The following is a 23,203-nucleotide window of genomic DNA, read 5'->3' on the forward strand; positions in this document are numbered from 1 at the left end:
ATCACCAACTCAACCTTCAAGTTAACTTTAGGGAATCCTGAACAGTTGCTTCATCCTCTGTTTTAGAATACTATTTCATCTTTTGGTGTACCTATCTTCAGTCATCCGAATTACTGCTCTGCGATCATCCTTGTTAGTGTCCTCATCCAATCAACTTTGACAAGCTCCTCTCTCGTGTCTGTAGTTCTCTCTTGCTCCACTGTAGTACTGATACATCTGCTTTTATCTTTTCTCTCTTAAACTGTAAGGTAGTTTGTCATTTGATCACAGCCTCCAAAGGGTTCCTTATCAAGCTCCCTAATCAAATCTGGTTCATTACACAACACCCAATCCAGAATAACTGATCCTCTTGTGGGTTTAACCACAAGCTGTTCTAAAAAGATAACTTGTAGGCATAGTACATAATCCATGTCTTAGGATCCAGCACCAACCAGATTTTTCCCATCTACCTGCATATAGAAATTCCCCATGATTATTGTAACATTGCCCTTGTTACATGTCTTTTCTATCTCTTGTTCTAATATGTATTTCCTATTGTTCAGAGCCCTGCATATAACTCCTAGCAAGGCCTTGATGCCCTTGCACTTTGTTAACTCTACCCACAAAGATTCTACATCTTCTGATCCTATGCCAGCTCTTTCTAAGGATTTGATTTCATATATTACCACAGAGCCACCACAACAACCCCCCTCCCCGCCTTCCTGTCTGTTCTTTCACTACAATGTGTATCCTTTGATGTTAAGCTCCCAAATATGATCTTTCAGCTAAGCTCAGTGAAGCTCACAGTGTCATACCTACCAATCTATAACTGCGCTTCAAGCTCATCTACCTTGGTCTGTACACTGTGTGCATTCAAATATAACACCATCAATCCAGTATTCATCACCCTTTTCATCTTTGCCTGTATGTTACACTTCAATTCATCCCACTGATTGTAATTTTGCCTATCATCTGCCTGTCCTTTCTCATAGTCTCACGCCACAATACATTGACTTGTATTCCAATTGCTCCATCCTCAGCCCCGTCACTTTGGTTCGAGAACAGGAGATGAAGAGTCCTTGAAAGTAAGTCTGTTGCTTGTGGGAGCATTTCAATGATGGGCCAAGAGAAGTTGTGTGAAGTTTTATCCCCTTTGGTTCAAGAGCCTGATAGTTGGGGGTAATAACCGTTCTGGAATCTGGTCATGTGAATCCAGAGGCTCCTGTGCCACCTTCCTGATGACAGCAGTGAGAAGCAGGTCCAGGGTGGTGGGGTTCTCTGATGGATGCTGTTTTACTGCGACAACGTTTTGTGGACATGGAGGGCCATGGAGGGCTGGGCTTTACCTGTGATGGACTGGGCCATATCCACTACGTTTTGTTGGATATTCTGTTCAAGGGCATTGGCACTTCCATACTCTCCACTACACATCTATACAAGTTTGCCAAAGTTTCAAATGACATGCTGAACCTTCACAAACTCTTAAGGAAGTTGAGGTGCTGCCATACTTTCTTTATAATCGCAGTTATGTGCTGGGCCCAGGACAAGAGCTCCAAAATAATAACACCATTTCAGTAGACATGGTTCCAATGAGATTAGCAGCTAAACCACAAGTGAAGGCCGGGACAGGAATGTGATTGTCAGAGATTATTTGAGACACACACCATTGGGTGTATTTTATAAATCATGGGAGCTTATCCCCACTACCTTCCCTGGCTATAATAACCTTAAGGAACCTACTTATTAATATTTATGTGGATTTATTGGATAATGCTTTCTTCATTTTATATCTAAGGGATCTGTTTTACATGTTTTTTTAAAGTGGGGTATTATAAAATGAATTGTGAATTCTTTCAGTTTCATTTCCTTTGGCTTAAAAATTCCTTTACTGAAAATTAAAAACTAAAATGTGAGGTTGAAAAAGTATTCATTCCCTTTGTAATTACTATGCTAACTTCCCTTGGGTGCAATACTGTATATTATCTTATCAACTCACTGTATTTGTTTATGTAGAAAATGGGTGGACCACTTGTATAAATACCCTCCCTTTCTGTAAGGTCTAACATTATGGTAGATTTTCAACAGACCAAATCAAAATGAAGAAAAAAGAGCATTCAAGGCAAGTCAGGGAAATGATAATAGAGAAGCACAGATCTGCGGAAGGGTATATGATTTGAACCTGGACCCCACAGCCTCGAAGGGAAATCTTGCCTGACAAATATGTTAGAGTTCTTCGAGGAAGTAACAAGCAGGGTGGACAAAGGGGAAGCTGTGGATGTCGTTTACTTGTATTTTCAGAAGGTATTTGATAAGCTGCCACACATGAGGATGCTTAACAAGATAAAAACCTATGGCATTACAGGAAAGGTACTGGCATGTATAGAGGAATGGCTGACAGGCAGGAGGCAGGGAGTGTGACTAAAGGGTGCCTTTTCTGGTTGGCTGCTAGTGACTTTTGGTGTTCCTTGGGTCAGTATTGGGAATGCAACTTTTCCCATTGTTTGTCAGTGATTTAGATAATGGAATTGATGGCTTTGTGGCAAAGTGTGTGGATGATATGGAAATAGGTGGAGGGGTAGGTAGTGCTGAGGAAGCAATGCTAATGCAGCAGGATCAGGACAAATTGAAAGAATGGGCACAAAAGTGGCAGATGGAATACAGTGTTGGGAAATGCATGATGCATTTTCGTAAAATGAACAATAGTGCAGACTAAATGGGGAGAAAATTCAAACATCAGAGGTGCAGAGGGTTGTGGGAGTTCTCGTGCAAGACTCCCAGAAGATTTAGTTACAGGTTGAATCTGTGGTAAAGAAGCAAATGCAATGTTAGAACTTTTTTTCATGGGGAATAGTATATAAAAGGAAGGAGATAATGCTGAGGCTTTATAAGACACTAGCTAGCCTGCACTTAGAGTATTGTCAACAGTTTTGTGCTCCATATCTCAGAAAGGATGCGTTGTCATTGGAGAGAGTCCAGAGGAGGTTCCTGAAGATAATTCTGGAAATGAAGGGGTTAACATATGAGGAGCGTCTGGTAGTTTTGGGCCTGTACTTAGTGGAATTTCAAAGAATGTGGGGGGGGGGGGATAGGGTGAATGTGGAGAGGATGTTTCCTCTAGTTGGGGGTATCCAGAACTAGAGGATACAGCCTCAAAACTGAGGGATGACTTTATAGAACAGAGGTAAGGAGGAAATTTTTTAGCCAGAGAGTGATAAATCTGTGGAATGCTCTGCCACAGACTGCGGTGGAGGCCATGTCAGTGGGTATATTTAAAGCAGAAGTTTATAGTTCCCTGATTGGTCAGGGCATCAGTGGATAAGGCAGGCAGGTAGGCATATGCAGTTGAGTGGGATCTAGGATCAGCCATGATGGAACGGTGGAGCAGACTCAATAGGCTGAATGGCCTAATTCTGCTCCTATAGATTCAGCTCCAGCTGCAGCTACTGTCTTCTGCAGCTCACTCAATGACTGTTGGCATCACAGGCATTGTACAACTGCCATTTTTCAGTGACTAAGTTTAGATGGGCGGACTGACCTAGGAAATGCGGCTGTAGTTTCATATTTCTTTCACTTCTTCATGATGGACTGAACTGAGTACCGAGCTATGTTCAGTGCCTTTGATATGGTCTTAGATCGTCGCCCAAGCATTGGGTTCCATTGCTTTGATACACTCTGTGAGCTGGACTCCACCACCTCAATGTAGCTTGCTCCCAAGCTTTCCAATTTGGCCCGGTGCTTACATCAATTCAACCTCAGATCTTCCCTGCTGACTTGCTTCGCTTCAGATCTGCCACGTCAAATTGCCTCCAAGTCCAAAGGGAAGTTACAGGCCACTGTTTGCAGTGATCATTTAACAGAAAAACAAAGTATTCAGTTGTTTTCTTTGTTTCATTGCCCACCTGTAAGTAGTTGCTGAGCTTCACCAGTGCTATCTTAAACCCAGTCACTATGGAAGCTACATTTTTTTAAGGAGACGCTGAGAATATCTTGGAATTTTTTCTTTTGACCACCTTGTAAGCATTCCTGTGCCAGGGCTTCAGCAAAGCACCTGCTTTAGGAGTCCAGTGCTAGGCATGTGTTAAACTGCAAAGAAAATATTAATTAAACAATCGAATCTAAGAATTAAACAGTTGGATCCAACATACCTTACAAAGGTTGTTACATAGATTGGAGTTTGCTTTTGAAGAATTTTCGTGGTTCCAACTTCTTTACCCAATTTTCCATGATTGTTACAATTGGTTCCAAAGTTTGTGTCCCAACCAGGAAGCACCCCACCACTGGGTTGGGAGAGAGCACCAAAGTTTGAAAACATCAGGGTTGGGGATTAGAGGAATGAAGTTAATGTTTGTGCAGTGTTCAGAGGAAGCTGCAGTGACTGGACAAAGCATGTAAGCTGGTGAAGTGGTAAACAAAATTAAATGTAATGCCCTGGTTCACATCTTTACTGTTGTGGTAGGTACTTCATTTAGCAGCTCTGTAAGAGCTGTTTGTTCTGATTTCAACCTGTTTGGGTTATTGTTGAAGATGAGGGATGATGTAGAATGTGTGCCATCCAAATTAGCGGGAAGATTTTCCTGGTGAGGGACAATAAGGTTGGTCTTGGGCTTTTGTTCGAAAGGAGATGAAGCAGAAGACACTGGGGAGAACCGGTCGTAGCATATGATTCAGTAGGAGACCCGTTTGTTCGAGGTGGATTGCGAACGAAGTTCGGAATGTGGTGTGTGCTTTCACGTTGACCGAGGGCCCAGCACGTGAGTGACAGAGAAGCTGAAGATGAGCTCCAACTTGTGCACTTTTGACTGTTTAATTGAAATGGGCCCTTTTCTTTTTGTTACTTTTTACTATCCCTTCAGTTAAGATTCATAAATATAATTCCTTTAATCGTACGCAGTGTACTGTCTGTTGTGTTGGCGCGTGGCCAAGTGATTAAGGCGTTTGTCTAGTGATCTGAAGGTCGCTAGTTCGAGCCTTGGCTGAGGCTGCGTGTGTGTGACACATTGCTCTGCAACGACACTGGTGCCAAGCTGTATGGGTCCTAATGCTGTTCCCTTGGACAACATCGGTGGCATGGAGAGGGGAGACTTGCAGCATGGGCAACTGCCGGTCTTCCATACAACCTTGCCTAGACCATGAAACTTTCCAAGGCGCAAATCCATGGTCTCACGAGACCAACGGAGGCCTACATACTGTCTGTTATTTCATGGCATTAATTTGTAACAGGGTAGCAAATTACACAGCATCCACACAAACCGGGGTTTGGGTTGTGTTCGCACCTCAATCTCACATGCTTGGCGGGACCAGAGATTGTCTTCCCTAGACTTAGGCAGCTGAGGAAACCAGAGTGTTTCAGACAAGTGGATGATTAAAATATAAATTTCTGCATTTTGGTTGGAACACTAGGAAATTTAAGTGTTGGGCAACTACATGTTGGTGTTATAGGTTCTTGATGCATTAGTTTATATGATGGTTGTGAAGAGATACTAGGTTTCTTTTCCAGAGACACAGCTTGTTTATTGATGTCAAAGATACCTAGGAGCGTGCTAATCATTAATGCAGTGCATTCTTAGCTCCTAGAAGCTTGGGTTTTAAAAATAAACTGTCACTCAATTAGGTCGTGCATGGAAAGAGTACAAGAAATTAAGCAGATGGCTGTTAACATGGGAAGAGCAGGTATGGCTCAAATACCCAAGGAGAAGCCAATACAAGAGAGTACCTAAGAGTGGATGGAAAGGCTGTCGGTGTGTTCTACTCCAAAATAGATATGATTCTAGAGCAAACTGAAGTCGGGTAAGGCTGTGCCACTGCACTGACATTCTTCACTTTGTGAGCAAACACAAGGAAATCTGCAGATGCTGGAAATTCAAACAACACATACAAAATGCTGGTGGAACGCAGCAGGCCAGGCAGCATCTATAAGGAGAAGCACTGTCAACGTTTCGGGCCGAGACCCTTCGTCAGGACTAACTGAAAGGAAAGATAGTAAGAGATTTGAAAGTAGTGGTAGGAGGGGGAAACACGAAATGATAGGAGAAGACCGGAGGGGGTGGGATGAAGCTAAGAGCTGGAAAGGTGATTGGCGAAAGTGATACAGAGCTGGAGAAGGGAAAGGATCATGGGACGGGAGGCCTTGGGAGAAAGAAGGGGGGGGGGGAGGAAGCACCAGAGGGAGATGGAGAACAGGCAGAGTGATGGGCAGAGACAGAGAGAGAAAAAAAAAATAAATATGTCAAGGATGGGGTAAGAAGAGGAGGAGGGGCATTAACGGAAGTTAGAGGAGTCAATGTTCATGCCATCAGGTTGGAGGCTACCCAGCCGGTATATAAGGTGTTGTTCCTCCAACCTGAGTTTGGATTCATTTTGACAATAGAGGGGGCCATGGATAGACATATCAGAATGGGAATGGGACATAGAATTAAAATGTGTGGCCACTGGGAGATCCTGCTTTCTCTGGCGGACCGAGCGTAGGTGTTCAGCGAAACGGTCTCCCAGTCTGCGTCGGATCTCACCAATATATAAAAGGCCACAATGGGAGCACCGGACGCAGTATACCACACCAGCCAACTCACAGGTGAAGTGTCGCCTCACCTGGAAGGACTGTCTGGGGCCCTGAATGGTGGTGAGGGAGAAAGTGTAAGGGCAGGTGTAGCACTTGTTCCGCTTACAAGGATAAGTGCCAGGAGGGAGATCGGTGGGAAGGGATGGGGGGACGAGTGGACAAGGGAGTCGCGTAGGGAGCGATCCCTGCGGAAAGCAGAAAGGTGGGGGAGGGAAAGATTTGCTTGGTAGTGGGATCCCGTTGGAGATGGCGGAAGTTACGGAGAATTATACATTGGACCTGGAGGCTGGTGGGGTGGTAGGTGAGGACAAGGGGAACCCTATCCCAAGTGGGGTGGTGGGCGGATGGGACGAGGGCAGATGTGCGGAAAATGGGATAGATGCGTTTGAGAGCAGAGTTGATGGTGTAAGAAGGGAAGCCCCTTTGTTTAAAAAAGGAAGACATCTCCTTTGTCCTGGAATGTAAAGCCTCAACCTGAGAGCAGATGTGGTGGAGACGGAGGAATTATGAGAAGAGGATAGCATTTTTGCAAGAGACAGGGTGGGAAGAGGAATAGTCCAGGTAGCTGTGAGAGTCTGTAGGCTTATTGTAGATATCAGTAGATAAGCCGTCTCCAGAGATGGAGACAGAAAGATCAAGAAAGGGGAGGGAGGTGTCGGAAATGCACCAGGTAAATTTGAGGGCAGGGTGAAAGTTGGAGGCAAAGTTAATGAAGTCAACGTGCTCAGCATGCGTGCAGGAGGCAGCGCCAATGCAGTCGTTGATGTAGCGAAGGAAAAGAGAAGGATGGATACCCGTATAGACTTGGAACATGGACTGTTCCACAAAGCCAACAAAAAGGCAGGCATAACTGGGACCCATGCGGGTGCCCATGGCTACACCCTTGGTTTGGAGGAAGTGGTAGGAGCCAAAGGAGAAATTATTGAGAGTAAGAACTAATTCCGCTAGACGGAGGAGAGTGGTGGTAGAGGGGAATTGGTTAGATCTGGAATCCAAAAAGAAGCGAAGAGCTTTGAGACCATCCGGGTGGGGGATGGAGGTATATAGGGACTGGATGTCCATGATGAAAATAAGGTGGTGGGGGCCAGGGAACTTAAAATCATTGAAAAAATTCAAAGCGTGAGAAGTGTCACGAATATAGGTGTGAAGAGATTGAACAAGGGGGAATAAGACAGTGTCAAGGTATGCAGAAATGAGTTCGGTGTGGCAGGAGCAAGCTGAGACAATAGGTCTACCTGGACAGGCAGGTTTGTGGATCTTGGGTAGGAGGTAGAAACGGGAAGTGCGGGGTGTGGGAACTATGAGGTTGGTGGCAGTGGATGGGAGATCCCCAGAGCTGATAAGGTTGGTGATGGTACAGTACAGGAGACAATGGCCTGGTGTTCCTTAGTGGGGTCATGATCAAGGGGTAAATAAGAGGAGGTATCAGAGAGTTGTTGCTGTGCCTCGGCCAGGTAGAGGTCAGTATGCCAGACAACAACAGCTCCCCCCTTATCAGTAGGTTTTGTAGTGAGGTTGGGATTGGTGCGGAGGGAGCGGAGAGCAGAGCGTTCGGAAGGAATTAGGTTGGAATTGGAACAGGGTGTAGTGAAGTCGAGACGGTTGATGTCCCGTCAGCAATTAGCAATAAAGAGCTCCAGAGCAGGCAGAAGACCAGAGCGGGGTGTCCATGAAGAGGAGGAGGTTTGAAGATGGGAGAAGGGGTCATTGGTGGGGGTAGGAGAGTCCTTGTCAAAGAAGTAAGCTCGGAGACGGAGCTGGTGAAAGAAGAGTTCAGCGTCATGGCGTATGCGGAACTCGCTGAATTGTGGACGAAGGGGGACTAAGCTGAGGCCCTTACTGAGGACAGAGCGCTCTGCCTCAGAGAGTTGAAGGTCGGAGGGAATGGTAAAGACCTGGCACGGATGAGAGATAGGATCAGAGAGGGGATGGAGGCTGGTAGTGTCAGTGGAGAGGGAAGGGTTGGGGTGAGAGGAAGATGGAGCCTCTGAGGGCCCAGGAGCTGACGATGGGATCTGAGGGAGAGGGAATTGCAGAGTGGTGTTGGGGGAAGGGGAGACAGGAGTCACAATCGCAGCATGTGAAGACCCGGCCTGGAGTTCAAGGCTGGAGTCGCAGTCGATGGTTGCGCAATCGCTTTGAATCTGTCCATGGCTGTTGGAACCAGCGTTGATGGTGCTGGAGTCCGGGTTTTCAATATGCCCTGGGTAGCTGGGGCAGCCAAGATCGACAGCCAGGCCCGGGGACGCGATACGAAGACCATGTTCTGGAGTCTGCAGATGGAAGATCTTGCAATCCTTGCAGGACGTGATAAAGTCAAAGAAACGGCGATTGCACGCATGGATCCGATGGAGGATGAAATAACAGACAGGTCCATTGCAAACGGAGAAAAAGGTGTCCTGGAGGCGTGGAAGGGATTGTGATAGGGATGCCAGGTACCTTCTCATGGCGGAGAGTGTCACCCTCAGAGCTCAACAGGAGAAACAACGGGAGGCAAGAGTCAATTAAATATGAGTACTTGGGATCCCCAGAAGGTCCAAATTGAGAAGCTCGAAAACAGATCCTGAAGCCAATTGAAGTCAGTTGGTGGCAGAGACACGTTCCAAGGAAGGATATATGGCTGTAATAGCGGGTCTGGGTCAAAATATGATCGAAAAGTTGAAGGACCGAAGGAATTATAGATGGGGAGCAGTGAGAGAGGGTTTCACTGAACTCCCGTTGAAGAGAAGATATGCACTAGCTGCTCATAGACCATTCACCACCTGCTCCCATGGCTTCAGGTGACCCTGAATGGGGGTGGGTGGGGGATTACCAGTTGCTACACCTTGCTTGAGGGTGACCTTCAGCTAGCAGAGGGAAGGGGTACCTTACACCTCCTTTGGTTGAGATGTATCTCTATCCTATCACCCGATGCACAAATAAGTTCGTATTTCCACTCTGACGTCCAGTGTGCAAAAGTCAAACAATCCAGGAAGCCAGTTGCCTTATTGCCTGTGCTGCTCAAAATATAGTGTCACAGTCCAATCCCACCTTCCAGCATCTTACCCTGTGGATCATGAAACAGTAAAGTTCCAGATTAGCCACTCTGGGTGAAATCATCTCTTCTCCCCAGTAATTCTTTTAACAATTATTTAATGCCTTATGGTTTTTGATCCCCATTGCTAAGAGAAATGAGTTTTCTAAATTCCTTCCCTTTTAGACCACTCAGTTTGATGCACTGGGATCTTATTCTCCTCCTCTTCTGCTCCAAAGAAAACAAAATTGGTTTATGCAATTTTCCTTCAGAATTACAATTTTTCAGTTCTTTGCGTCCTCTCTGCAGTTAGATTTTACTGACAGTGCAGCCAGGATTGTTGTCACTTCTTAAACTGTGGCCTAACTGTTGTCAACTGTTCTAGCACATACATTACTTCTCTTCCATCTTCAACCATAGCTGGAAATAGTGTGAACCTATTTTTAATGATCAATGCCTATATTCACCAGCGTTGTCTATGTTGCTACTATTTGAACACACACCTCAATAGCCTTTCAATTCTGTGGTTGACTAGAGCCCTTCCTGGGGCATTTCAGAGTCAGGCTTGTTTACATGTCTGATTCAGTTCAGTTTATTGTCAGGGTGCAATGAAAGCCCTTGCTGGAGAGTAAACTATATACAGGTATATAGTAGTACTATACCGCAAAGTATAGTAGTAAAAGTTGAAGTAGTGCAAAAAGCAAGCTGATGTGATAACAAATGGAAGAGGTTCAATGACGTGGAAGAAAATATGAAAGAGGTGATTGGTTCAGAAGTCTGATAGCAATGGAGAAGCTGCTGCTTCTGGTGGTCATCTGGACTTTCAAGCCTCTGTATCTTCTTGAAGGTAGAATAGTGTTTTAGACTGTACTTGAAAGTTAGTCATTCTGTGGGGCACTCTTCTGTTTTTGTGGATATCTTTGAAGAGCAAGAATTTCAGGTTGTATGTTGTATATGTTCTCGGATATTAAATAGAACTAATGAAAATAGGCTAAAATGGAAAAGGAAAATATTATTAAAACAGATTTTTTAACAACAATGTAGCTTTATGGTAATAATTATTTGTGATCTATGTTATGATATTATTAATCTGAATTTAAATTGTGTAACTGTGTTTGCGTTGGTGGGGTGCTGTAGATATGGTGGAGGATTTGAATAGATTATTAGCTTGGGCTCTGGCTTGCTAATTTAGCAACCTGAAAACCCTATTTTATTGTTGGATTTCTTTTTGTCCTTTTGTATTTGCAGAGTTTGTAGTCTTTTGCACATTGGTTGGTTGTCCGTCCTGTTGGGTGTAATTTTCATTGATGCTTGATAGTTCTTGGATTTACTGAGTATACCTGCAAGAAAATGAATCTTGGGGTTGTATATGGTGACCTATGTATATGTACTTTGATAACAAATTTCCATTTGCCATGTTTCTACCCAATTGAACAGACTATATCTTCTTGTAGTTTGTAGCTTTGTTTCTTATTGTTGGACACATTGCAAATATTTGTAACATTAGCAATTTTTATATCATATTCACAAATTTAGGATTACCATCAATTTGAGACACGAAGATTCAGGCACAGTTTGTCAGAGGAGATGTAGTGAGAAGTGGTCTTCTCTGGTTGGAGAATTACATAATATAGATGGGCTGAGGGCATAACCATTTAGGACAATTAAAAAATGTATTCACTTGATTTCTTTTGAATATTTGGCCACCTAGATAATCAGGTGAAATGAGGAATTGGGTAAAAATGTGGATTTGTAGATTGGCTGTGCATATTCAATGGTGATGCATGTTTGAATACTTATAGTTAATTTATTACTTTGTCCTACTTTTCAGACCTTCAAGAAAATGAGAAAAGTGTGACAAATAATTGCTTGTTGTGCACAAAATTCCTTTCACTATATTCTTTCATAGGATCACTACAGAAAGATAACTTTATAAAATTAGTGTGCCATAAAATGCCAATTTGATGTACTTCATTCTCCAGCTAACTCACATACGTTTGACAGTATTGGTTGGCTAGTGATACCCTAAGTAATAGAGCCATGAATTCCAGACCTGCTATCCAGATACAAGTGCATTATCCTGTTTACTCCTGAATGCATCACTGAATGTCTGCTGCTTTGTGCATGATATTTTATGATAGAGATGTTCAGTTGATTTTGTTTTTTTAGCCTTTGGGTGAACACACAAATATCCCATATTCCTGTCTTTTTATGCACACAATTGAAGTGTGTTTGTCAATTATACTTCAAGATTATAATTGTTGATGGAATATGAAACTTTACCACATTTAGCTGAGTACATAAACTGTCACCTGATTTTGAGATGTAGAGTTGCTTATTTGAAAAGTTAACGGTGAAGCAACATATCAGAATTGGTAGATAGTGATTTGAGTTAATTACTGATGCCATTCATGAAAGAATGTGATGTATTACTTCAAGCTACCCACAGCAGTAGTGTTGGAATGATAAACATCATTGTTCCAATATCCTGAGAAATTAAATTTGTTGGTTCTAGGCTCATAACTGATTAGGACTGAAAGCTAGTTTAGTTAACATCTGAAATTAGAAACTGAAAGCTTTATTTTGAGTAAGTGATAATAATTATTTTTATTTTCATGTAGGAACTTGTGTCAGTGCTGTGTTATGCTTGGTTAGCATACTGATGCATAAGTCACATGTAGTTGTACTTAGCATTAAAAGATCCTTAACAATCTGTTGCCATTTGGGATACAAATTAATAGCCTGAGATGCAGATTAACTCATTTGCTGTCATGGTTGAAAGACTAGCATGACTAATGCCTTCGAACTGAAGTGCAGTGATAAGGCCACAATTATGACTTACACTTTACTGAAGCACCTTGCTAGCATATTCTTTTTAAATAAACATCTATCTTTTGATGATGTTACTTATTCATTTCAGCTTTCCTTTTGTTGAAGAAACATTGAAAGAAAGCATTGGATTTCAGGAATATAATGTAAATTTGCAATAGTTTCTTTTAAATCTCCCTAAAGCTTCTGGTGAGGCATTTATTTTGTATTTTAGACTTATTTTATTTCTCTGCATTATTGTTCAGAAACTCTTATTTCAATAATTTACTTAGCAGATCATAGCATATGTCTGTGCTTGAGCAGTTAGCTACGTATGCGCACTTCTCAAGTTATGTTCTGTTCTGCTATCCAGAGTCTGTGGTATTAATATACAGTGGAATCTGTTTAATTGGGCCATTGGTTAATCAGGCCTAATTTAGGATAAAAGAACAAAAACTAATCAAGAAAATAACTACCATTTCCTTCATTTATTTGGGACAATTATTTAGGATAACGCTTAAAGAACAAAAACTAATCAAGAAAATAACTGAGATTTCCTTCGTGTATTTGGGACACTATGCCACTTAATTGGGACACCAGACTGTTGCTGAACGATTTCCAATTAAATATAGAAGCATAGAAAACCTACAGCATAATACAAAGTTGTGCCAAACATTTCTCTACCTTAGAAATTACTAGGGTTACCCATAGCCCTCTATTTTTCTAAGCTCTATGTACCTATCCAAAAGTCTCTTAAAAGATCCTATCGTATCCGCCTCCACCACCATTACCAGCAGCCCATTCCACTCTCTGCTTAAAAAAAACTTACCCCTGACATCTCCTCTGTACCTACTCTCCAGCACCTTAAACCTGTGCCCTCTTGAGGCAGCCATTTCAGCCCTGGGGAAAGAGCCTCTGAATATCCACACGATCAGTGCCTCTCATCATCTTATACACCTCTATCAGGTCACCTCTCATCCTCTGTCATTCCAAGGAGAAAAGGCCGACTTCACTCAACCTGTTTTCATAAGGCATGCTCCTCAATCCAGGCAACATCCTTGTAAATCTCCTCTGTACCCTTTTTATGGTTTCCACATTCTTTCTGTAGTGAGGCAACCAGAACTGAGCACAGTACTCCATGTGGGGTTTGACCAGGGTCCTATATAGCTGCAACATTACCTCTCGGCTCTTAAATTCAATTCCACGATTGATGAAGACCAATACACTGTATGCCTTCTTAACCACAGAGTCAACCTGCGCAGCTGCTTTGAGTGTCCTATGGACTTGGATCCCAAGATCCCTCTGATCCTCCACACTGTCAAGAGTCTTAAATTAATACTATATTCTGACGTCATATTTTAATACTATATCCTGCCATCATATTTAGTGACAGTTGCATGCATTTATGTGGCCATTAGACACCATACAATGCTTAGAGCGAACAGTTTATAAATGGTGTCAGTTATGTATACTTGTGTTATGTTATTCACTTGGGCCAAGCTATGCCGAATTAAGAAGCAGTGATTTTTGACACTATTTCATGCAGGAAGGCACTGAAGGCAGTCCATTATCTGCACCAGGTGTCGGTGCTGATTTTGTTCATTTACAATCAGTCAAAAGAACACAGCAGCCTACACTGTATGAATTCCTCTGTATTAGTTTCTAACAGTTATCAGTTTTACAGTACTGTTGAAATATTGATAGAGTTCTAATTTTTTCTGTATTTCGTTTAAATACATAACTTGTTACTTGATCCATGAAACTTCATCTAATTGGGGCAGCTGCTAATTGAGACAAAATGTATTGGTCCTGAGTCCTAATGAACCGTAATTCACTGTAATTATGCATTCCTCTTTTAAATTTGTCAGTTAGGATTTTGCCTAAATCGTGCATTAAAGACAGATTTTGTTTTGTGCGTAATTTTAGCTTCCGTAGTTTTGTTTAGTGTTTAATTTTCTTATCCTGTGCTTAATTCCAAAGATTTGGATGAAGTCTTGACCATCAAATGATGATTTGTCTGTGAAGAAGTAACCTGAGAAGGCCTTAAGAAATTATCTGATCCTTGAAATGAGGAATGCAAACAAGTTTACCTCTATCTTTCCCCTGCAGGCACACACAATAATGAGGCCTGCCACTAAATTATTATTTACTAAAAAGTCTATGAATAGTGAGCAATTTTTAAAGTTTCCCACTTGCTTGACTATTTCTTATTTTTTCTTGCACTGTTCTTATTTATCCTAGTATTCCTAAATAATAATTTTCAATATTTGACGTGCAGGTAAAAAATGAGTATTTAAAAAAAGTCAGTAGGCTTTTGTTGTACTTCACATGGTTTGTATTTAAAGGAAATATTTTGCATTAAGTGTTAAATATATCATTCACAGATTCAAGTTATTTTAACTTGCAACCTAAGTTGTCGTTGATCAATTAATAAAGAGTAATTTTATGAGTAAAGGTACTGGGTTTTTAAAAAAAATGCAACATCCTACTTCCCATTAAGATCATATATGTATATGGAGTTTATATATGCATGTGTATCATATAGATTGAATTGGGTTATTCATGTTGGATTCTAGGTGCAAAACTAAGGAAAGTATATAAGTGGCAAGTTTTAATGATGCCAAATAAAGAAATTTATTTACCCTCCTTTGGATTAAAGGATTTGTAGATTAGAATGCAGTAAAGGAGTAAATTTTAATAATTGATTTCATTATGTCAAATTATCTCTCCAGTGTTTTTAAGTTTGTAGAAGCAGACATCTTTTACAGATCAAACACGAGGAAATCTGCAGATGCGGGAAATTCAAGCAACACACACAAAATGTTGGTGGAACGCAGCAGGTCAGGCAGCATCTATCGGGAAAAGCGCTGTCGACATTTCGGGCCAAGACCCTTCGTCAGGACTAACTGAAAGGAAAGATAGTAAGGGATTTGAAAGTAGGAGGGGGAGGGGAAAATGCGAAATGATAGGAGAAGACCGGAGGGGGTGGGAGCTGAGAGCTGGAAAGGTGTTTGGCAAAGGGGATACAGAGCTAGAGAAGGGAAGGGGAGGGCCTAGGGAGAAAGAAAGGGAGAGGGCAGCACCAGAGGGAGATGGAGAATAGGCAGAGTGATGGGCAGAAACAGAGAAAAAAAAGGAGGGGGGAAAAAAGCTAAATATATCAGGGATGGGGTAAAAAGGGAGGAGGGGCATTAACAGAAGTTAGAGAAGTCAATGTTCATGCCATCAGGTTGGAGGCTACCCAGCCGGTATATAAGGTTTTGTTCCTCCAACCTGAATGTAGCTTCATCTTGACAGTAGAGGAGGCCATGGATAGACAAATCAGAATGGAAATGGGACGTGGTATTAAAATGTGTGGCCACTGGGAGATCCTGCTTTCTCTAGCAGACAGAGCGTAGGTGTTCAGCGAAACGGTCTCCCAGTCTGCGTTGGGTCTTACCAATATATAAAAAGCCACACCGAGAGCACTGGACGCAGTATACCACACCAGTTGACTCACAGGTAAAGTGTCGCCTCACCTGGAAGGACTGTCTGGGGCCCTGAATGGTGGTGAGGGAGGAAGTGTAAGGGCAGGTGTAGCACTTGTTCCGCTTACAAGGATAAGTGCCGGGAGGGAGATTGGTGGGAAGAGATGGGTGGGATAAATGGACAGGGAAGTCGCATAGGGAGCGATCCCTGCAGAAAGAGGAGGGGAGGGAAAGATGTGCTTGGTAGTGGGATCCCGTTGGAGGTGGCGGAAGTTACGGAGAATTATACATTGGACCTGGAGGCTGGTAGGGTGGTAGGTGAGGACAAGGGGAACCCTATCCCGAGTGGGGTGGTGGGCAGATGGGGTGAGGGCAGATGTGCGGGAAATGGGAAAGATGCGTTTGAGAGCAGAGTTGATGGTGGAAGAAGGGAAGCCCTTTGTTTAAAAAAGGAAAACATCTCCTTCGTCCTGGAATGTAAAGCCTCATCCTGAGAGCAGATGTGGTGGGGATGGAGGAATTGTGAGAAGGGGACAACATTTTTGCGAGAGACAGGGTGGGAAGAGAAATAGTCCAGGTAGCTGTGAGAGTCTGTAGGCTTATAGTAGATATCAGTAGATAAGCCGTCTCCAGAGATGGAGACAGAAAGATCAAGAAAGGGGAGGGAGGTGTCAGAAATGGACCAGGTAAATTTGAGGGCAGGGTGAAAATTGGAGGCAAAGTTAATGAAGTCAACGTGCTCAGCATGCGTGCAGGAGGCAGCGGTAATGCAGTCATCGATGTAGCGAAGGAAAAGAGGGGGGCGGATACCCGTATAGACTTGGAACGTGGACTGTTCCACAAAGCCAACAAAAAGGCTGGCATAACTGGGACCCATGCGGGTGCCCATGGCTACACCCTTGGTTTGGAGGAAGTGGTAGGAGCCAAAGGAGAAATTATTGAGAGTAAGAACTAATTCCGCTAGATGGAGGAGCGTGGTGGTAGAGGTGAATTGGGTAGGTTTGGAATCCAAAAAGAAGCGGAGAGCTTTGAGACGACCTTGGTGGGGGATGGAGGTATATAGGGACTGGACGTCCATGATGAAAATAAGGCAGTGGGGGCCAGGGAACTTAAAATCATTGAAAAAATTCAAAGCGTGAGGAGTGTCACAAACATAGGTGGGAAGAGATTGAACAAGGGGGAATAAGACAGTGGCAAGGTATGCAGAAATGAGTTCGGTGGGGCAGGACCAAGCTGAGACAATAGGTCTACCTGGACAGGCAGGTTTGTGGATCTTGGGTAGGAGGTAGAAACGGGAAGTGTGGGGTGTGGGAACTATGAGGTTGGTGGCAGTGGATGGGAGATCCCCAGAGCAGATAAGGTTGGTGATGGTACAGTATAGGAGACAGTGGCCTGGTGCTCTTAGTGGGGTCATGATCAACAGGTAAATAAGAGGAGGTATCAAGAGAGTTGTCGCTGTGCCTCGGCCAGGTAGAGGTCAGTACGCCAGACTACAACAGCTCCCCCCTTATCAGCAGGTTTTATAGTAAGGTTGGGATTTTAAAGATTTTTGGCTTGAGCTCTTCTTGGACATTCCTTCTGTGAACTACAATCTTTGAATTGTAATTTAGTTTTAATGGATAGATTCAAATGTAGAATTTAGCTCAAGTGATAGTTGGCAACACTAAGTCCTGGTCCTGACGAAGGGTCTCGGCCCGAAACAGCGACAGCGCTTCTCCCTATAGATGCTGCCTGGCCTGCTGTGTTCCACCAACATTTTGTGTGTGTTGTTTGAATTTCCAGCATCTTCAGATTTCCTCGTGTTTGGTTTTGACTGTAGTTTTAATCTTGGGAGATAATGGATTTGCAAATTGCACAAAATCAGGAAACTTTTTAATGAGTTGTTCACACATAAAAGGTGCAATTTTTGTTGCTTTGACTCTATAGTTAGTTTCCAATATAAAGCAATGTTTGGATCTAATATTCTTAGTTAGAATGTTGGAGAATTTACTGGGAAAAATGTTTTAACTGGAGATCTTTTCTTCCTAATATATCAGGCTCTAGTAGATGACTTTCGCCAAGTAAATGGAAACAGGTTATTCTTTACGATAATTGTTGATTTTACGTATTGAGGTATATGAGCACAGAAACTAATTTGATACATTTTTCCACATTTGAATATACTTACAGGAGCTCAGAGGAAGCCTTTGTCTGTCCTAGTCTGATTGATAGGTAAATGCAAATGTCAAGTGATACTCATCATCTTCTTACAAATTTATGTAAATTGGATCAGTCTGAATTTCACTGAAGATGTTGCGACATTGTGCTGAACTTATATTGGCTGGTAGCCATGACACACTCTGATTCTATATGTTGGCTGTACGTTGATTATGTAAAATAACTTGTATTAAGTTCACTACACAAAAACAATGTATATGTGGAAATTGACTCATGGTTCTGCTCATGTTTCTGAAGGGCTGTACTGTACATAAAAGAGAAATAAACAGGTAGGGATAGATCTTCAGTGAACACCTCTGGTAATGCCATTGGAGTGGGAAAAGGGGCATTATGGTGATTCACTGATCCTAATGCACTACTTGAGAATTAAGTGATATTAATCAGCTGTCTGAAGAATGGTATGTAATTTTTAATATCAAATGCTGCAGGTAGGTTGGAAGCTTGGGATGGCATTGGGATCAGTTTCAGAAATGAGAACATGCATACCCCATTTGATTCCTTGTGCCTCTTTTTACCTGAAACATGTTTTCCCACTGATGATGATTGTCCGGGGTGAGGTGTTTATAGCATTTTCTGTTTTTATTTCAGAATTTCAGCATCTGAATTTTTGTTTTGATTTCCATTGTGTACCTTTGTGCTTAGCGGTACCATGTGACATGTGAATCTCCATGATCCCTCCAATGTGGAGTGATCATGGCAGTAAGTTGTAGTCATTAGAAAATTCTCTTGTCTGAATTTGGCCTGAAGCCTTGCAGGTACAATGTCATTTTTTTCTTGTAGATCTGTTATTCTTTAGACAGGGCATTTGTGATGGGAACTTTGATACTACAAATTTGGCTGACTTGATTATTTCTGAACATTAGATAGACTGCTAGGTGATTGTGTGGGATCAGTCATGTTAAGTGTTTCTCCTTCAAATTTTACTCTTAGTTAAATGTGGAAGGGTTGTTCAGTTTCATTTGAAAGTCATTTAATACAATAGAGTAAGTGCTCGGCCATTTCGGAGGGCAGTTACGACTTGACCACATTGATGTTGGTCTGAAATTGTGAATGGGTCACTCTGGCCAGGAATGACATTGCTTTCCTGAAAGGTCATGAGCATACTCCATATTGTTTCCACAGCAAATTTGTTTCTTTCCTGATGAAGGGTCTCGGCCCGAAACATTGGCTACTCTTTTCTCACGGATGCTGCCTGACCTGCTGAGTTCTTCCAGTGTTGTTTTCGTATTCCTTGATCCACAGCATCTGCAGTTGTATTTTTGTGTCTTGTTTTTTTTCATTACTGGTGTAGTATTTTTATTTTAAGCTATTTCATGAATCGAACTTAAATTCTTGAGGTGCCATGGAGGGATTTGAATTCTTGTCTCTGAATTATTTGACTAGGCTTATGATATACTAATCTAGTAACATCACACTAGTATCTTTCTTACAAGAAATAAGAATGACTGATCTGAGCTTCTTCACATGCTATTCTAATTAATCTGTCAGGCAAAGTATTAATGGGTTTATTAGTGCTGGAACACTAATTTATCTGTGATTACCTTTTGTAAATGTTTTCAGCCAGATTAAATTTCATCAATGTGGGCTTGAGGATTGTATAGGGCCAATCTACACTGTAGAAAGGAGACATGTTCTTGCAGGGTGTGCACTCCCTATTAAGAATTAAGCGAGGTGCAGATAAGTATAGACGTGGCAGATTTTGCTGGGTATTGCTGATTTTTTTTTAGGTAAATATTAACTCCCAAGAGTAGACAGGAAGTTGGAGGTGCTCTGCCTTTAAAACATTTTTCTCATTGGAAGTTTCTCCAGTTAGACTTCTGGGTTTTCAAAATCATTTGGTGGCACAAATTAATATTGCCAATTTTTAATGTCTAGTGCTTTGACAAAGATAGTAAAGCTAGTTTAAATATGGAATTAAAACTTTCTACTGTTACCTCTGAGATTGAAATTGAATTCTGTCCTCTTGACCTGGCTGTTCAGTTGTTACAATTGAACAGTGTACATAACTGTCAAGCAAGAACTTGTTTTATTTAGTGCTGAAAACTTTTGTGGTAGAAACCAAGTTCTCTAAACTTGGTATACTGATTTGATTAAGAGCTTCGCTACATCTTTGGTTCTTGTATGGATTTTGGATAGTTGGGTTTCTATTTTGTAGGTTTAGTTTTAAGTTGGCTAGTAGAGATTTATGTTTTAAAGCATTCAAGAACAGAAGGGAAGTAGTAAGGGAGTCAAGCACATTCCAGAGATACAAGTGAAATCCTGAAAAATTTATCCTGAGACTTTTTGAAATAATTCAGATTAAGTGGCAGTAGGATCATTAGAGGAAAAGTAACTTTCTACTGTCTCATAAAGAAATGATATTAAATAATTTATAACCTTTTGTTAATCTTTACCTCAGAAGATTTGCATATTTTGAAGAGACCTGTTTACTCTATTACAATGTCGCATTTGAATTGGTAACCACCTTGTGATAGAGGCACTTTGGTTTAGTTATTAACTTTTAGTATTGTGAAATGTGTTGCAAGTTCATCAGCAGCAGATTCCAGTAAACACTGTAATACAAGATTTCACACGAATGGAATTTATACTGTTTGAAGTAAGTTTTATGTTTGAGATAATAAAATATGACATTTCACAGGTAAGGAGATGTATTGAAATTCATAGACATGCAGTTCTTCAGCGTGTTAATTCCAATCAGTTGCAGCACGACAAATGGTAGGCAGCAGCTTGGAAGTTGTACTTGCCTAGGAATTCAGATCGATTTGTTTCTGGCCTTAAGATTTAGATGGTGTGTTTATAGCTGGGGTGGTTTACAGGGTGAGGGGTGTTGCTGTGTGAGGATAAGCACAATTTGTAAAATTGTATTTGTTTAATCTGTTGCAATACTTTACTGAGACTAGGTGTGGTTTTGTGACATGTATTGGTAATCAGGTTTAAATTTCAAACCTGAGAGGGAATTTGAGTCATGTTCAGAATGTTACATGATATACAATAAGAAAGCTGCCCAAACCTCTGGTGCGTTTACATAGAACAGCACTTTTTTAACCTGCTTCAAGATCAATCTAACCCTTTCCTCCCACATAGCCCTCTATTTTTATTTCATCCTTGTACCTAACTAAGTGTCTTTTAAATGTCCCTAATGTATCTGCCTCTGCCACCACCCCTGGCAATGTGTTCCACACAGCTACCACTCTCTGTTTAATAAAAAAAATCCTGCCTTTGACATTCCCCTATATTTTTGCTCCAACATCTGAAAGTTGTGCCCCATTGTATTAGTTATTTCTGCCCTGTGAAAAGTCTTTAGCTGTCTGCTCGATCTATGCCTTTTAAATGAGGCATAGAGTTTTTAAAAAAGTCTAATGTTTACATTTTGCACAATTCATTCTAATCATACTAAGTATTCAATCTAGACCTCAGTTACCAATGAAAGAATGTCAGTGAATCATGAATCTGAAGTTTTGATTAGTATGAAGCCTTTTGTTTGTAGTACCGTAGATTCCGGACTACAGAGCGCACCTGATTAAAAGCCGCTGGCTCTAATTTTAGAAATAAAATCAATTTTTTACTTGTAAAGGCCGCACCGGATTTTAGGCCGCACCGGATTTTCGGCCGCAGGTGTCCCACGTTGTAATATGAGATATTTACACAGAAAGATATTACACGTGAGGATTTTTTAACTTTTAATTAAATCCATATGGTAACAAAAACAAATACATATTGCAAATGCTTTTTTTCGAACCGTGCCCGTAACGCGGCTACTTTTAAATATACGTTGCGTATACTTCTTTACTGAACAACATTCCAATATCTCCTAACGACTGGTAAAAAATATATATACTGCAGCCTACCAGGAAAAGTTATTGATCGCCTTTAACTTAAAAGCAGCGTTTTGGCTCCGCCGCTCCGCCGCTCGCCCCCCGCCTTCCCGTTTATCGCAAACGGCATTTTTCCCACAAGACGCGGCGAAACCGGGGTGTGACGTCATAGCATCCCGCGATGTAGTACAGAAAACAAATATAGTTAAAACTCTTCTAACTTTAACTAGAAAATGAATTACTAAGCGAAAATATTATAAACTAAATAACTGCCATAAAGGCAGCACAATGCTTTTCTTCGAGTGTTTTCCATGTTGATGAGGGTGAGTACAAATGACTGATTTACAATAATTTAATTGTGAAAGTGCGCTTGATTTATCGTACAATTTCATTGGACCTCTGTGAACTACTCATCAATTTTATTGGTCTACTGTTACGAGGCAAAATGTTTTCGGCGGCATGAAAAAAATAATACATTAGCCGCTCCGTTTTAAAGGCCGCAAAGTTCAAAGCTGTTCAAAATGTGGGAAAAAAGTAGCGGCTTAAAATCCGGAATCTACGGTATGTGTTTTGATTTTGCCTCTCATGAGAAATTCTACTTGAGATACAAGAAGTCTAAAACTGGAGTTATACAAGTTCAGTGTTCTGCTGTTTCTCCAGCTTTGTCTTCTGTAATGAACACTGGTCTTATTCTGAGGTGGAGTGAACCAGCTCAAAACATTTAGCCTTTCAATAAGAAGAATATTTAAGTAAAAAATGAGTTTGTTTCAGACTCTTTTTACATTGTCCAAATTGTGGGAATATCTCTGCTTTGAGTCTTTGCCCTGTGGATATCAGATTTTGGATCTTGGATCTGTTGAGGTGTTGATCTGTGTATTGATCTAGATCTGTGCAGTGCTTTGAAAGCAATTGTTTCCCTCTTCAAGTAAGTTGCTTTAATTTCATGCTTTTTATTGGTCTGCTATTGGACAATAGTAAAATGTTGCTTACTAAAGCTTGAATTAGTCTAACTTCCTTCGGAATAAGACTTCTGATTGTAAGATTATCTGGATGGAATATGTCCTATAATGCATCCTTTTCCTTGACCACTGTCCAATGCAGCTCTGCTTCAATTCTTCAAACTTAAATGATCATTAGGAGTCAGGGGGATCAGCAACTGAACAACTGTCCTAGGGCAGAGCTAGAGGCTGATAATGGATATACAATAGCTTAGACTAAAACAGATATTGTGCATTATTTATTAGAATCTGGGAATCTGTGCAATCTTTCTGAGATGGTGACTAGGCTTCAGTTGAAAATTTGTGTTTCTTTGCAATACTTTTTTCAGTATTATACTGTAATTTGGATT

General features: G+C 41.5%; 1 protein-coding gene across 6 annotated transcripts in view; it reads left to right on the forward strand.

Moving 5' to 3' along the window:
* The window catches only part of eps8a (EGFR pathway substrate 8a, signaling adaptor), a 216,787-nt gene that overhangs the window by 61,541 nt on the left and 132,043 nt on the right, over positions 1–23,203 (forward strand). Inside the window, exon 1 of one of the 6 annotated variants that reach the window (XM_073066194.1) lies at positions 20,562–20,636. The exons of the other annotated variants lie outside the window; for them this stretch is intronic. The gene's annotated coding sequence lies outside the window, so the exon portion shown is untranslated. Of the gene's footprint in view, positions 1–20,561; positions 20,637–23,203 lie in introns of those variants that run through there. 6 annotated transcript variants of the gene reach the window in all.

This window comes from Hemitrygon akajei, chromosome 14, assembly GCF_048418815.1.
Source record: "Hemitrygon akajei chromosome 14, sHemAka1.3, whole genome shotgun sequence".
Classification (NCBI taxonomy): domain Eukaryota; kingdom Metazoa; phylum Chordata; class Chondrichthyes; order Myliobatiformes; family Dasyatidae; genus Hemitrygon; species Hemitrygon akajei.